Raw genomic sequence first — 13,686 nt, 5'->3', positions numbered from 1 at the left:
AATGGAATAAAAATTACCAGGACTATCCACCCACTCCCATAAATTTAGGAAGAAAATAAAAAATTCAGGCTTTAATCAAAAATGGATAATGATCATGCAGCCTGAATGCTCACTAAGGAAACCAACTTATGCCACAGCATAAGGAATTCTGAACTTGATCTATTTATCTTTTGAGACAGTCTTGCTCTATCACCCAGGCTGGAGTGCAGTAGCACGATCTCAGCTCACTGTCATCTCCACCTCCTGAGTTCAAGCAATTCTCCTGCCTCAGCCTCCCGAGTAGCTGGGATTACAAGTGCGCACCACCATGCCCAGCTAATTTTTGTATTTTTGGTAGAGACAGGGTTTCACCATGTTGGTCAGACTGGTCTTGAACTCCTGAGCTTGTGATCCACCCACCTCGGCCTCCCAAAGTGCTGGGATTACAGGCATGAGTCACTGCACCCAGCCTTATTTGTCTTTTATAGGAAGTGGAATAAAGCAGTGGGTTCTTTGAGCAATATTATTCTTTGGAAGTTTCCAAATAAAATTTTCATCAGCCGGGCGTGGTGGCTCAAGCCTGTAATCCCAGCACTTTGGGAGGCCGAGGCGGGTGGATCACGAGGTCGAGAGATCGAGACCATCCTGGTCAACATGATGAAACCCCGTCTCTACTAAAAATACTAAAAATTAGCTGGGCATGGTGGTGCGTGCCTGTAGTCCCAGCTACTCAGGAGGTTGAGGCAGGAGAATTGCCTGAACCCAGGAGGCGGAGGTTGCGGTGAGCCGAGATCGTGCCATTGTACTCCAGCCTGGATAACAAGAGCGAAACTCCGTCTCAAAAAAAAAAAAAAAAAAATTTTCATCTATCTGAAATGAATGATCTTTTCAAAAAAGTTATAAAAATGAACTGACGGCCAGACACAGTGGCTCATACCTGTAATCACAGCACTTTGGGAGGCCAAGGCAGAAGGATGGTTGTGCCCAGGAGTTTGAGACCAGCCTGGGCAATACAGTGAGACCCAGTCTGTACAGAAAATTTTACACATTAGCTGGGCATGGAGGTATGCACCTGTAGTCTCAGCTACTCAGAAGGTTGAAGCAAGAGGATCGCTGGAGCCCAAGAGGTCAAGTCTGCAGTAGGCTGTGATCAACCCACCACACTCTTAACATGGGCATCAGAGCGAGATCCTATCTCAAAAAAAAAAAAAAAAAAAAAAAGGTTTAAAAAATGCCCCCATAGAATGCGCTTATCCCTATGATATTCTATGAACTTCAACGGCTTGGGCAAATGTGGAGTTCAGAGTGGAGCAAAGGTCAACTTTCCAGGGGAGGGCAATGTTGCTGCCCAGTACTTCACAGATCTGAGTCTAAGTCGGACCTCCATTATGCCCCTGGGATAAAGAGTTAAAGATATTATTAGATATAATTAGACCTATAAAAATAATATAGAGCCCCTGATTAAAAAGTTTAGTCTTAAAGATGTGCTCCCCTCTCATGAGTCTACCTTGATTTACTTTTTTTTTTTTTTTTTTTTGAGATAGGGTCCCACTCTGTCACTTAGGTTGGAGTGCAGTAGTGCAATCATGGCTCTCTGTAGCCTCCAAGTGCCATGATGAACATTGATGCAAAAATCTTCAATAACATCTGGCAAACCAAATCCAGCAGCACATCGAAAAGCTTATTCACCACGATTAAGTAGGCTACATCCCAGGGATGCAAGCCTGGTTCAACACACACAAATCTATAAACGTAATTCACCACATAAACAGAACCAAAGGCAAAAACCAGATGATTATCTCAATAGATGCAGAGAAGGCCTTCCACAAAATTCAACAGCGCTTTATGTTAAAAACTCACAATAAGCTAGGTATTGATAGAAAGCATCTCAAAATAATAAAAGCTATTTATGACAAACCCACAGCCAGTATCATACTGAATGGACAAAAACTAGAAGCATTCCCCTTTAAAAACTGGCACTAGACAAGGATGCCTTCTCTCACCACTCCTATTCAATATAGTCTTGGAAGTTCTAGCCAGAGCAATTACGCAAGAAGAAGAAATAAAGGGCATTCAATTAGGAAAAGAAGAAGTCAAATTGTCCCTATTTGTAAACGATATGATCGTATATTTAGAAGACCCCATTGTCTCAGCCCAAAACCTCCTTAAGCTGATAAGCAGCTTCGGCAAAGTCTCAGGATACAAAATCAATGTGCAGAAATCACAAGCATTCCTATACACCAACAACAGACAAACAGAGAGCCAAATCACGAGCCAACTCCCATTTACAATTGCTATAAAGAGAATAAAATAGGCCGGGCGGGGTGGCTCAAGCCTGTAATCCCAGCACTTTGGGAGGCCGAGGCGGGTGGATCACAAGGTCGAGAGATCAAGACCATCCTGGTCAACACGGTGAAACCCCGTCTCTACTAAAAATACAAAAAATTAGCTGGGCATGGTGGTGCGTGCCTGTAATCCCAGCTACTCAGGAGGCTGAGGCAGGAGAATTGCCTGAACCCAGGAGGCAGAGGTTGCGGTGAGCCGAGATCGCGCCATTGCACTCCAGCCGGGGTAACAAGAGCGAAACTCCGTCTCAAAAAAAAAAAAAAGAGAGAGAGAGAATAAAATAACTAGGAATACAACTAACAAAGGAGGTAAAAGATCTCTTCAAGGACAACTACAAACCACTGCTCAAGGAAATAAGAGAGGACACAAACAGACAGAAAAACATTCCATGCTCATGGTTAGGAAGAATCAATATTGTAAAAATGGCCATACTGTCCAAAGTAATTTATAGATTCAGTGCTATCCCCATCAAGCTACCACTGAACTTCTTCACAGAACTGGGAAAAAAAAAGCTTAAAACTTCATATGGAACCAAAGGAGAGCCCACATAGCCAGGACCATCCTAAGCAAAAAAAAAAAAAAAAAAAAAAAAACAAAGCTGGAGGCATCATGCTACCTGACTTCTAACTATACTACAGGGCTACAGCAATCAAAACAGCATGGTACTGGTACCAAAACAGGGATATAGACCAATGGAACAGAACAGAGGCCTAAGAAGTAATGCCACACATCTACATCCATCTGATCTTTGACAAACCTGACACGCAATGGGGAAATGATTCCCTGTTTAATGTGTTGGGAAAACTGGCTAGCCATATCCAGGAAGCTGAAACTGGGCCCCTTCCTTACACCTTATTCAAAAATTAACTCCAGATAGATTAAAGATTTAAACATAAGAACTAACTCCATAAAAACCCTAGAAGGAAACCTAGGGAAAACCATTCAGGACATAGGCATAGGCAAGGACTTCATGACTAAAATACCAACAGCAAAGGCAACAAAAGCCAAAATAGACAAATCGGATCTAATTAAACTTAAGAGCTTCTGCACAGCAAAAGAAACAATCATTAGAGTGAACCAGCAACCAACGGAATGTGAAAAAGTATTTGCAATCTACCCATCTGACAAAAGGCTAATAACCAGAATCTACAAAGAACTAAAGCAGATTACAAGAAACAAGCAATCTCATTCAAAAGTGGACAAAGGGTATGAACAGACACTTTTCAAAAGAAGACATATATGCAGCCAACAAACATGAAAAAATACTCATCAACATTGGTCATTAGAGAAATGCAAATCAAAACTACACTGAGATACCATCTCACTTCAGTTGGAATGGAGATCATTAGGCCGGGCGCGGTGGCTCAAGCCTGTAATCCCAGCACTTAGGGAGGCAAAAGCGGGTGGATCACAAGGTCAAGAGATCGAGACCATTCTGGTCAACATGGTGAAACCCCGTTTCTACTAAAAATACAAAAAAATTAGCTGGGCATGGTGGCGCATGCCTGTAATCCCAGCTACTCAGGAGGCTAAGGCAGGAGAATTGCCTGAACCCAGGAGGCGGAGGTTGCAGTGAGCCGAGATTGTGCCATTGCACTCCAGCCTGGGTAACAAGAGTGAAACTCCGTCTCAAAAAAAAAAAAAAAAAAAAAAAGAATGGAGATCATTAAAAAATCTGGAGACAATGGATGCTGGAGAGGATGTGGAGAAAAAGGAACACTTTTACAGTGTTGGTGGGAGTGTAAGTTAGTTCAATCATTGTGGAAGACAGTGTGGCGATTACTCAAGGACCTCGAAATAGAAATACCATTTGACCCAGCAATCCCATTACTGAGTATATACCCAAAGGATTATAAATCATTCCATTATAAAGACACATCCACATGTATGTTCCTTGTGGCACTGTTTACAATAGCAGAGACCTGGAACCAACCCAAATGCCCATCAATGATAGACTGGACAAAGGAAACATGGCATATATACACCATGAAATACTATGCAGCCATAAAAATCGACGAGTTCATGTCCTTTGTAGAGACATGGATGAATCTAGAAACCATCATTCTCAGCAAACTGACACAAGAACAGAAAACTAAACACTGCAGGTTTTCACTCATAGGCAGGTGACAAGCAATGAGAACACCGGCACAGGGAAGGGAACAACACTCACAGGGATACGTGGAGGGGAGGGGAGGGATATGGGGGGGCCGGGGAGGGTGGGGAGGAATAACACCAGGAGAAATACCTGATGTAAGTGACATTGGTGGGGGTGGGGGATGGAGACAGCAAACCACCATGGCATGCATGTACCTACACAACAATACTGCAGGATGGCATATGTACCCCAGAGCCCAAAGTACAAACAAAAAAGAAAGAAAGAAAGATAAATGCAAAGAGAGAATTTTGAAAGCACCAACAGAAAAGCAATTCATCACATACAAGGGGAAAAAAAACACACACACAAAAATTCAGGTATAACCTTAAGACTGAAAACACACACACAAACATAAAAATTAGCCAGGCATGGTGGCACATGCCTGTAGTCCCAGCTACTTGGGAGGTTGAGGCAGGAGAATTGCTTGAACCCTGGAGGTAAGAGTTGCAGTGAGCCAAGATCACGCCACTGCACTCCAGCCTGGGTGACAGAGCAAGGGTCCATCTCAAAAAAAAAAAAAAAAAAAAAAAGACTGGTGATGAATCAAGAAGGTGTGGCCAGAGCACATTTCCATTACAGAACTGAAAGCGATGCCATTCTTAAATTCCAGACACATAGCGAAGCACTTGAATTACAAGATTCCAGGAGAAAAGCTGTCATTTCATCACTGCCTGCAGGGTGAATCTGAGTCCTGATCAAGAGTGCCCTAGAATACCCTTCCTGGGAAAGAATAATGTGTGTATTCAGACAACCATGGCAGGTGCCATCTGCAAGGGACTCTCACTCACCAATCCTCTAGGAGCTGAGCTTCTAAAGTGCACTGCCTGGCTGGTGTGCACTTGGCCGTCAGCTGTACAGAGCGGGGTTTGGAGCTGAGTCTGACTGCCTCATATTCTTGCATATGCTATGCCTTCACAACCAGCAACACTTTCATCCTAAAATAATTCCAAATTTTCTACTGTATTTTGAATTAAGATTGACAGAAGACAGACAGACTATCTTAAAGGGAATTAGCAGTGTGAGCATGCCAGCTTCAAATTTTGGCCATTCAGGGCCAGTTGAAGGTATAAGAGTCTCAGAAATGGGCCTGGCATAGTGGCTCAAGCCTGTAATCCCAGCATTTTGGGAGGCCGAGGCAGGCAGATTACCCAAGGTTGGGAGTTCGAGACCAGCCAGATCAACATGGAGAAACCACATCTCTACTAAAAATGCAAAATTAGCCAGGCATGGTGGCGCATGCCTATAATCCCAGCTACTTGGGAGGCTGAGGCAGGAGAATCGCTTGAACCAAGGAGGCAGAGGTTGCGGTGGGCAGAGATCGTGCCACTGCACTCCAGCCTGGGCAACAGGAGTAAAACTCCATCTCAAAAAAAAAAAAAAAAAAAACATATTCTCGAGTGTTGATTGGATATATCTCCTGATTAATATCCTTCAATAGCTTCCCAAAGATCTCAAGATAAAAAGGAAACCGTTAGCTTAGAAAACAATACAACCTGAGCCCAGACACAGTGGCGCGTCCCTGTAATCCTAGCACTTTGGGAGTCCAGGTGGGTGGGTTTTTTGAGGCCAGGAGTTAGAGACCAGTCTTGCCAATATGGCAAAACCCCATCTCTACTAAAAATACAAACATTAGCTGAGTGTGGTGGTGCCTGCCTATAGTCCCAGCTCCTGGGGAAGCTGAGGCAGAATTACTTGAATCCAGGATGTGGAGGTTGCAGTGAGCCAAGATCACACACCCGCACCCAGCCTGGGTGGCGGAGCAAGACTCTCATCTCAAAAAACAAAAACAGAAAACACGTGGGCCGAGCTCTGCCTCTCTAGCTTCCTTTCCTGGTTTGCAGCATACAGACTTAGCTCCTGCTATTCCTGGAATGTGGTTTCCCAGACTGTACTCTGGTGCCTAGCTGGGAACCTTTCCACCTTCTTTAATTGTGCTAGCCATACTGCAAGACTTTCAAGGCTACCTCCTTTGGCATTACGCTTCCCAGCATGAAGTCCGTTTTTTTGTTTTTGAGACAGGGTGTCCTCTGTCACCTAGGCTATGTGCAGTGGTATAATGTTGGCTCACTGTAGCCTCAACCTCCCAGGCTCAAGTGATTCTCCCACCTCAACTTCCAAAGTACCTGGGACCACAGGCGTATGCCACCACACCCAGCTAATTTTTTTTTTTTTTTTTCTTTTTAGTACTAGGATTTCGCCATGTTAGCCAGGCTGGTCTCAAACTCCTGAGATCAAGTGATCTGCCGGCCTTGGCCTCCCAAAGTGCTGGAATTACAGGTATGAGCCACTGCATCCAGCTAAAAAATCAGTTTACAGATCCATATCATCATGTGCTTGTTTCCATCAGGGCAATGGAAAGAATGCAGGAAGCTGGAGATTTTAGTAAGCTTTCTAAAGCTGCTTTATCAGATGCATAAAAAACAATTGTTGAGGCTGGGCACAGTGGCTCACTCCTGTAATCCCAGCACTTTGAGAGGCGAGGCGGGCGGGTCACAAGGTCAGGAGATCGAGACCATCCTGGTCAACATGGTGAAACCCTGCCTCTACTAAAAATACAAAAACTAGCTGGGCGTGGTGGCACATGCCTACAGTCCCAGCTACTCGGGAGGATGAGGAAGAATTGCTTGAACCCAGGAGGCGCAGGTTGCGGTGAGCTGAGATGGCGCCACTGCACTCCAGCCTGGGAAACAAGAGTGAAACTCTATCTTAAAAAAAATTGTTGAACATTTAAAAGTTGGCCTAGTTTGTTAATTTGCAGACTTCTATAGTGCCTGTGATTGTCCTTTGGGCACGTGATGAACATGGTGTGATAACTCCAGTTTCTACTTTTACTCAATTTTATTTATCAATACCTGTGTTAATGGTCAGGTCCGATGGCTCATGCCTGTAATCCCAGCCCTTTTGGGAGGCCAAGGAGGGTGGATTACCTAAAGTCAGGAGTTCAAGACCAGCCTGGTCAACATAGTAAATCCCTGTCTCTACTAAAAAATACAAAAATTAGCCAGGCATGGGATTACAGGTGCCTGTAATCCGAGCTACTGGGGAGGCTGAGGAGGAGAATCACTTGAACCCAGGTGGTGGAAGTTGCAGTGAGCCAAGATCATGCCATTGCCCTCCAGCCTGGGCAGCAAGAACAAAAGTCTGTCTCAAAAAAGAAAAAAGACTTACGTTAATGTGTTCCTCATTTTTTTATAGTGAACTTCATATTTTACTGAGCATTTATTTTTATATAAAGCACACTTTGGATTGCAGATTTCTATGTAGGAAAGTCATCCTCTTCATCCCAGCCCAAATATCAGGCAAGACCCATAGAGAACAGTAAGGGAGACAGGCACACTGGCAGTCATGTGAATCAAGACTGGTGATTAACAGGGAAGAGAAGGTATAGCCAGAACACTTCTGCACTTCCATTGCAGAAATAAAGGCAATGGCATTCCTCAATCCTAAGATTCCAGACATATACTGAAGTGCTTAAAGTATGCAGTGCTAATAATGCAACCTCACAGGAACAAGTATTCAGTGGGTCTATTTAATGCAGAAACTAAATAAAAACCCAAAATAGAGAGCCAGATAAACAGACTGATACAATGCCTTAATTAGAAGCACAGATTTTTCTGTAGGATTTTTTTTTTCCTTGAGACACAGTCTCACTCTGTCACCAGGCTGGAGTGCAGTGGCACAACCTCTGCTCACTGCAGTCTCCGCCTCCCAGGTTCAAGCAATTCTCCTGCCTCAGCCTCCCGAGTAGCTGGGATTAGAGGCACGAGCCATCAAGCCCAGCTAATTTTTTTGTATTTTTAGTAGAGACGGGGTTTCACCATGTTGGCCAGGATGGTCTCGATCTCCTGACCTTGTGATCTGCCTGCCTCAGCCTCCCAAAGTGCTGGGATTACAGGTGTGAGCCACCGCGCCCAGCCAGAAGCAGACTTTTAAAAGGGAAAGTTTGGTGTGATGGCTCATGCCTATAATCTCAACAGTTTAAGGGGCTGAGGTGGGTGATCACTTGAGCACAGGAGATCTGAAGACCAGTCTGGGCAACACAGCAAGACCCCATCTCTAACAAAAAAAAAAAAAAGTTATCTGGGCATGGTGGTGTGCACCTGTAGGTGTGATCCCAGCATCCAGGAGGCTGAGCAGGAGGATCCCTTGAGCCCTGGGGGTCAAGGCTGCAGTGAGCTATCATCGTGCCACTGCACTCCAGCCTGGGTGGCAGGGTTAGACCCTGTCTCAAAAATAAATAAAATTAAAAGTGGGGTGGCAGCACAAGGCTGTGAAGTTTATGTATCACACTAAGAACTAAAGCAATTCCTCAAGAGCAAGGATTCTTTTTCATCTTTGTTTTTCCTATGAGGTCTTACTAGTAATTATTAGTAACTATTCTTCCTCCAAGAAGAGCTTATAGGTAATTTTGTGGCAATTTTCCTACCTGGCAGGATACCTGAATTAAAATCCCTCATCTCTAGAAAAAAATATATAAATTAATAAATATTGAATAACTGTAGACTAGAAAAAACAAGCAAATAAAATCCCTAATCTTTTATCATTTATATAATTATGAATGAGGAGCTGGTTCAATAACACTGACACAATGTAGCTAATATTTCACAGGACTAAAGACAAAGTCCTGAACCAGATGATCTTCTGAGGATCCATCCCAAAATTAAGCTTTCTCACCCCATAAATTACATACACGAGTAAAAACTCTCCATAAAAGATTAATGAAGAAACAGTAATCCAGACAACTTGAGTTATCAGAAAGTAAGATTTCTGGAAATATTTTTAAAATATATATATATATAACAGGTTTAGGGTTACTTTGTCTTCATTTTCCTTTTTGGTAATTCAATATAATCTTTTGAAAACTCCAATTTCATTCTCAAAAAAATCTGAAAGACACTGTAAGTAAATTTAACTTTTAAAAATTTTTCAAAATCCCTATATTCAGAAAACACTGTAACAATTGTTCATTGCAGAATGCTGGTATCTGAATTAGATATTGAGTATCTTACTAAAATCAACTCTTTACATTCCAAAGTTTAAAGCATTTAAATATGGGTTGGAAATGTATGCCTACTGAACAATATTTGTACATCTATAAATAACATTATTTTTTTAATTGCATTGTAGGTTTTGGGGTACACGTGAAGAACATGCAAGATTGTTGTGTAGGGACACAAATGGCAGTGTCATTTGCTGCCTTCCTCCCCACCACCTATCATTATTGTTTTTCTAAGCTATATTCTTTTTACTTCCTGAATTTAACCCTAGTTTCAAATTTTTAAAAAAATATTCTGTTTGTAAGATAAAACCTAAAAACTTTTTTCTTATTGAATAACAAAAGACAAGCAATGACAACACTGTAAGAGTTGAGATCTTGTTTTTAATTCACTGTTACACACTGCCATCTAGCAGGAAGTGAGCAAAAGAGATATTACTGGAACAGACCTGAAAGACCACCTGAGGCTACCCAATCGCTTCTGGCTTCTCCTTACGTAGAATAAAGTTTTTTGGTTTTTGGTTTTTGGTTTTTGGTTTTTCTGAGACGGAGTCTTGCTCTGCCGCCCACGCTGGAGTACAGTGACACAATCTCGGCTCACTGCAACCTCCGCCTGCCAGGTTCAAGCAATTCTCCAGTCTCCTGAGTAGCTGAGATTACGGGCGCACACCACCACGCCAGGGTAATTTTTGTATTTTTAGTAGAGACAGGGTTTCACCATGTTGGTCAGGCTGATCTCGAACTCTTGAACTCGTGATCCGCCAGCCTCAGCCTCCCAAAGTGCTGGGATTACAGGCGTGAGCCACTGTGCCCAGCCCGAAGAAAGTTTTAAAGCAGAAACTAGGTGCTGCTAGACTGGAGGCTGTGAAACTTTCACATTCAAATACGTGAGCTGCTTATTCAATGCCTGAAAGGCCTCCATTTGAGACTACGGTAGACCAGGGAGAAAGAAGCACTGCCCTAGTTGCAGTGTGCCTTCACTAACAAGCCCAAGATTGGTCGTGAGCTTCCTAGGTGTCTCATTGGAAAGAAGGAAGGTGAGCTTCCTAGGTGTCTCATTGGAAAGAAGGAAGGTGAGCTTCCTAGGTGTCTCATTGTAAAGTACGAAGGGAATAAGGTCCTGAAAGCCAACTTGCCTGATTCAAAATTGTGCCCGGCCAGAGCTACGTGCATTCCACAAACGAAATTAAGCAATCCAAGCCATGTCATGCACAAAACTCTATAACCAACTACTGCTGCAGGGAGCAGGGGGGAGGCTGCTGGGGCCGTGGTGTAAAGTCATTTTGTGTGACATTTGCTTTATTTTAAAGAATCATGAAAAAAATCCCCCAGAAATGTTTTATCACAGCAAGATTATTTCTGTAGTTTACACAAAATTAGCTCTGTTCTGAGGGTACTAATTGGATGCAAAATACCTAACACATGGCTTGCAAATGGGATAACCCAGGCCTGCGGTGGCGGGTCCCTTCCCGGGGCATTTTCTCCATTAAATTCCCCGTGCCCTCTGCAACTGAAAAAGTCACAGATGCTACTCAACTTCAGCACAACATTCCTGCAACAAGTGATTCCGGGGAGACCGAGGGGAGAACAAGGCAGTTCGCGCCCCGCCAAGGCGGATTAGGTTCTGGAATAGTCGGCCGCGGGCCGGGGGAGGAGGCCGATCGCGGGAGGTGGCGGCGCCAGGAAGCGTCAGTCCCAGGCTGCGGCGCCTAGAGCCCGCGCTCCTCCTCCGGGCTCCAGCGGAGGCTCGGACCCGCCGCCCGCCGCCCGCCGCGCGGACCGGGCTTCATTCCCCGGCAGCGGCTCCGCCCAAGCGCCGCTAAGCCCCCAACACAGACTTGGATTCTTTCGCACACACGACTCCGTCTCTTACACGCACTCCATACTCGGCGCAGAGGGCGTTTCCCGGAGGCAGCGTCCCAGCTTTCGTGGGACCAGAAGAGCATCTTTCCGCGTCTCAGGATCAAGCCCCTGTCCCCACCAAGCGACCGCCGAGGCCAGAGGAGACGGGGCGCTCGCACTCACCTGGCGCGGAGCAGCCTTCGCCCCGCGGACCGCAGCGCCGCTTCCCCTCTCCCCGTGAGCCCCTGCCTGGGCGCCGGGAAGACCCGGAGAGCGGATCGCGAGGAGGAGGTCGCGCGGGCGAGCTCGGGAGCGCTCAGGCGGAGCCAGCTGGGATCCGGGTTTTCACCTACGCCCTGTTTACAAACACGTGGGGCCCGGGTTGTGAGAACACTGGACCGCCCCTGGTTGGTGATCCCGGCTCGCAGTCCGCCTGAGGCCACGGCCCTGGGGAAAGTTCTCGGGAAAGCTGCGGCGGCCCTCTTCTTCAAGACATTGGAAACTTTCTGCTTCTCCAACTGGACAAGGAATGGAGCGCATTCAAAGTCACCTATTTAGGCCAGGTTCGGCGGCTCACACCTGTAATCCCAGCACTTTGGGAGGTCGAGGTGGGCGGATCGCTTCAGCCCAGGAGTTCGAGACCAGCCTGAGCAACACAACGAGAACCTGTCTCTACAAAACAATACAAAAATTTGCCGAGTGTAGTGGCCCGTTCCTGTAGTCCCAGCTACTGGGAGGCTGAGGTGGGAGGATCTCTTGAGCCCAGGAGGTAAAAGCTGTAGCAAGCCGAGATCAAGCCACTGCACTCCAGCCTGGACAACAGAGCACTCTCTAAAAATAAATAAATATTTTTTTAAAAAAGAAGGTCAAAGTTACCTATTCAAGAAAACCAGGGGCTTTGCAAGTGTCTTTCTGTAAGGCTGGGCACCGTTTCTGGCAATGTTTGGTAGATTAAACAGGATGATCATTTAATTTGATTGTACTGGTTGCTATGGTGTGAATGTTTGTGCCCTGCCCCAAATTCATCTGTGGAATTTTGTGCCTGTATCGTCTTTATAAATTTACACATTTATTGTGTCTTTATGAAAGAGACCAGAGAGGGCTTCTGCCTTGTGAGGACACATAGAGGGTCTCTTGTATGAGGCACAGACCCTAACCTATGAGGTATCTGCCAGTGCATTGATCTTGGACTTCTCAGCCTCTAGACTGTAAGCAATGGAGTTCTGATGTTTATACATGACCCAAACAAAGGTGTGTTGTGATAGTAGGCCAAACAGACTAGACACTGGTAAAGGAAAGCTAATTGACTTCAAGCTACTGACCTTCAAATCCGGAAACCCAAATAAAATTATTTTGCCCTAGTCTAGGAGGTAATAAACCTAAGGAGGTAATTCAACACTTTGCTGTGGTGCTGGGTCTAGGGAGAGGCAAAGTGAGGCACTTAGGGCTCAAAATCTGCGGAGGCGCTGACTCGGTGTCCTGCGGTGCTGGGTGATTTGCTGTTTCAGGTCTGCCTCCCTTGGTCCTAACCTTGTGGAGCTCCAGTGCCAAGCAACTGAACTTCTCTATAAAAACAGGTTGAAAATCATAGTGTCCACATCTAGAAAACATCAAACAGCCAGGCACGGTGGCTCACACCTGTAATCCCAGCACTTTGGGAGACCGAGGTGGGCAGATCACCTAAGGTTAGGAGTTTGAGACCCACCTGGTCAACATGGTGAAACCCTGACTCTAATACAAATACAAAAATTAGCCAGGCGTGATAGCAAGCGCCCACAATCCCAGCTACTTGGGAGGCAGAAGCAAGAGAATTGCTTGAACCTGGGAGGCGGAGGCTGCAGTGAGCAGAGATTGCTGCCACTGCACTCCAGTCTGAGATTACAGGTGCCCAGCACCACGCCCAGCTAAATTTTGTATTTTTAGTAGAGACAGGGTTTCACCATGTTGGCCAGGCTGGTCTCCAACTCCTGACCTCAGGTGATCCACCCATCTTGGCCTCCCACAGTGCCTGGCCAGATTTACAAAGAGAGGGTCTAAATTCCTAACCCCACATCTTTTCCTCTTGGTGAGCTCTGTGGTTCTACTAAAACAACAGCAATAAAAAACTATTTTTTTTCTCCTTAAATGGTTTATTCTTCTGATTGTATACAAGCAAACACACATGCTTTACAGGTGAGCAACTTTACTAGGTTTAATCTTCCAACAAGTTGCCATCCATACTTCAGAGGGGTGTGTGTGTGTGTGTGTGTGTGTGTGTGTGTGTATACACTTCATAGGAAACCTGACTCTTCCCAGGGTTAGCTCTGAGAAAAGTTGCTTGTAAGAGTGGCTGAAGGTGGCAGAGGCCTGGAAGGTTGGACAATGGAGA

General features: G+C 45.1%; 1 protein-coding gene across 1 annotated transcript in view; it reads right to left on the bottom strand.

Moving 5' to 3' along the window:
- The window catches only part of POFUT3 (protein O-fucosyltransferase 3), a 288,699-nt gene extending 277,111 nt beyond the window's left edge, over positions 1–11,588 (bottom strand). Inside the window, exon 1 of the mRNA XM_003938102.4 lies at positions 11,502–11,588. The gene's annotated coding sequence lies outside the window, so the exon portion shown is untranslated. The remainder of the gene's footprint in view (positions 1–11,501) is intronic.
- Between the last annotated feature and the right edge of the window lie 2,098 nt (positions 11,589–13,686).

This window comes from Saimiri boliviensis, chromosome 13, assembly GCF_048565385.1.
Source record: "Saimiri boliviensis isolate mSaiBol1 chromosome 13, mSaiBol1.pri, whole genome shotgun sequence".
In the NCBI taxonomy this organism is placed as follows: domain Eukaryota; kingdom Metazoa; phylum Chordata; class Mammalia; order Primates; family Cebidae; genus Saimiri; species Saimiri boliviensis.
This window is presented reverse-complemented; position numbering and strand designations above follow the sequence as displayed.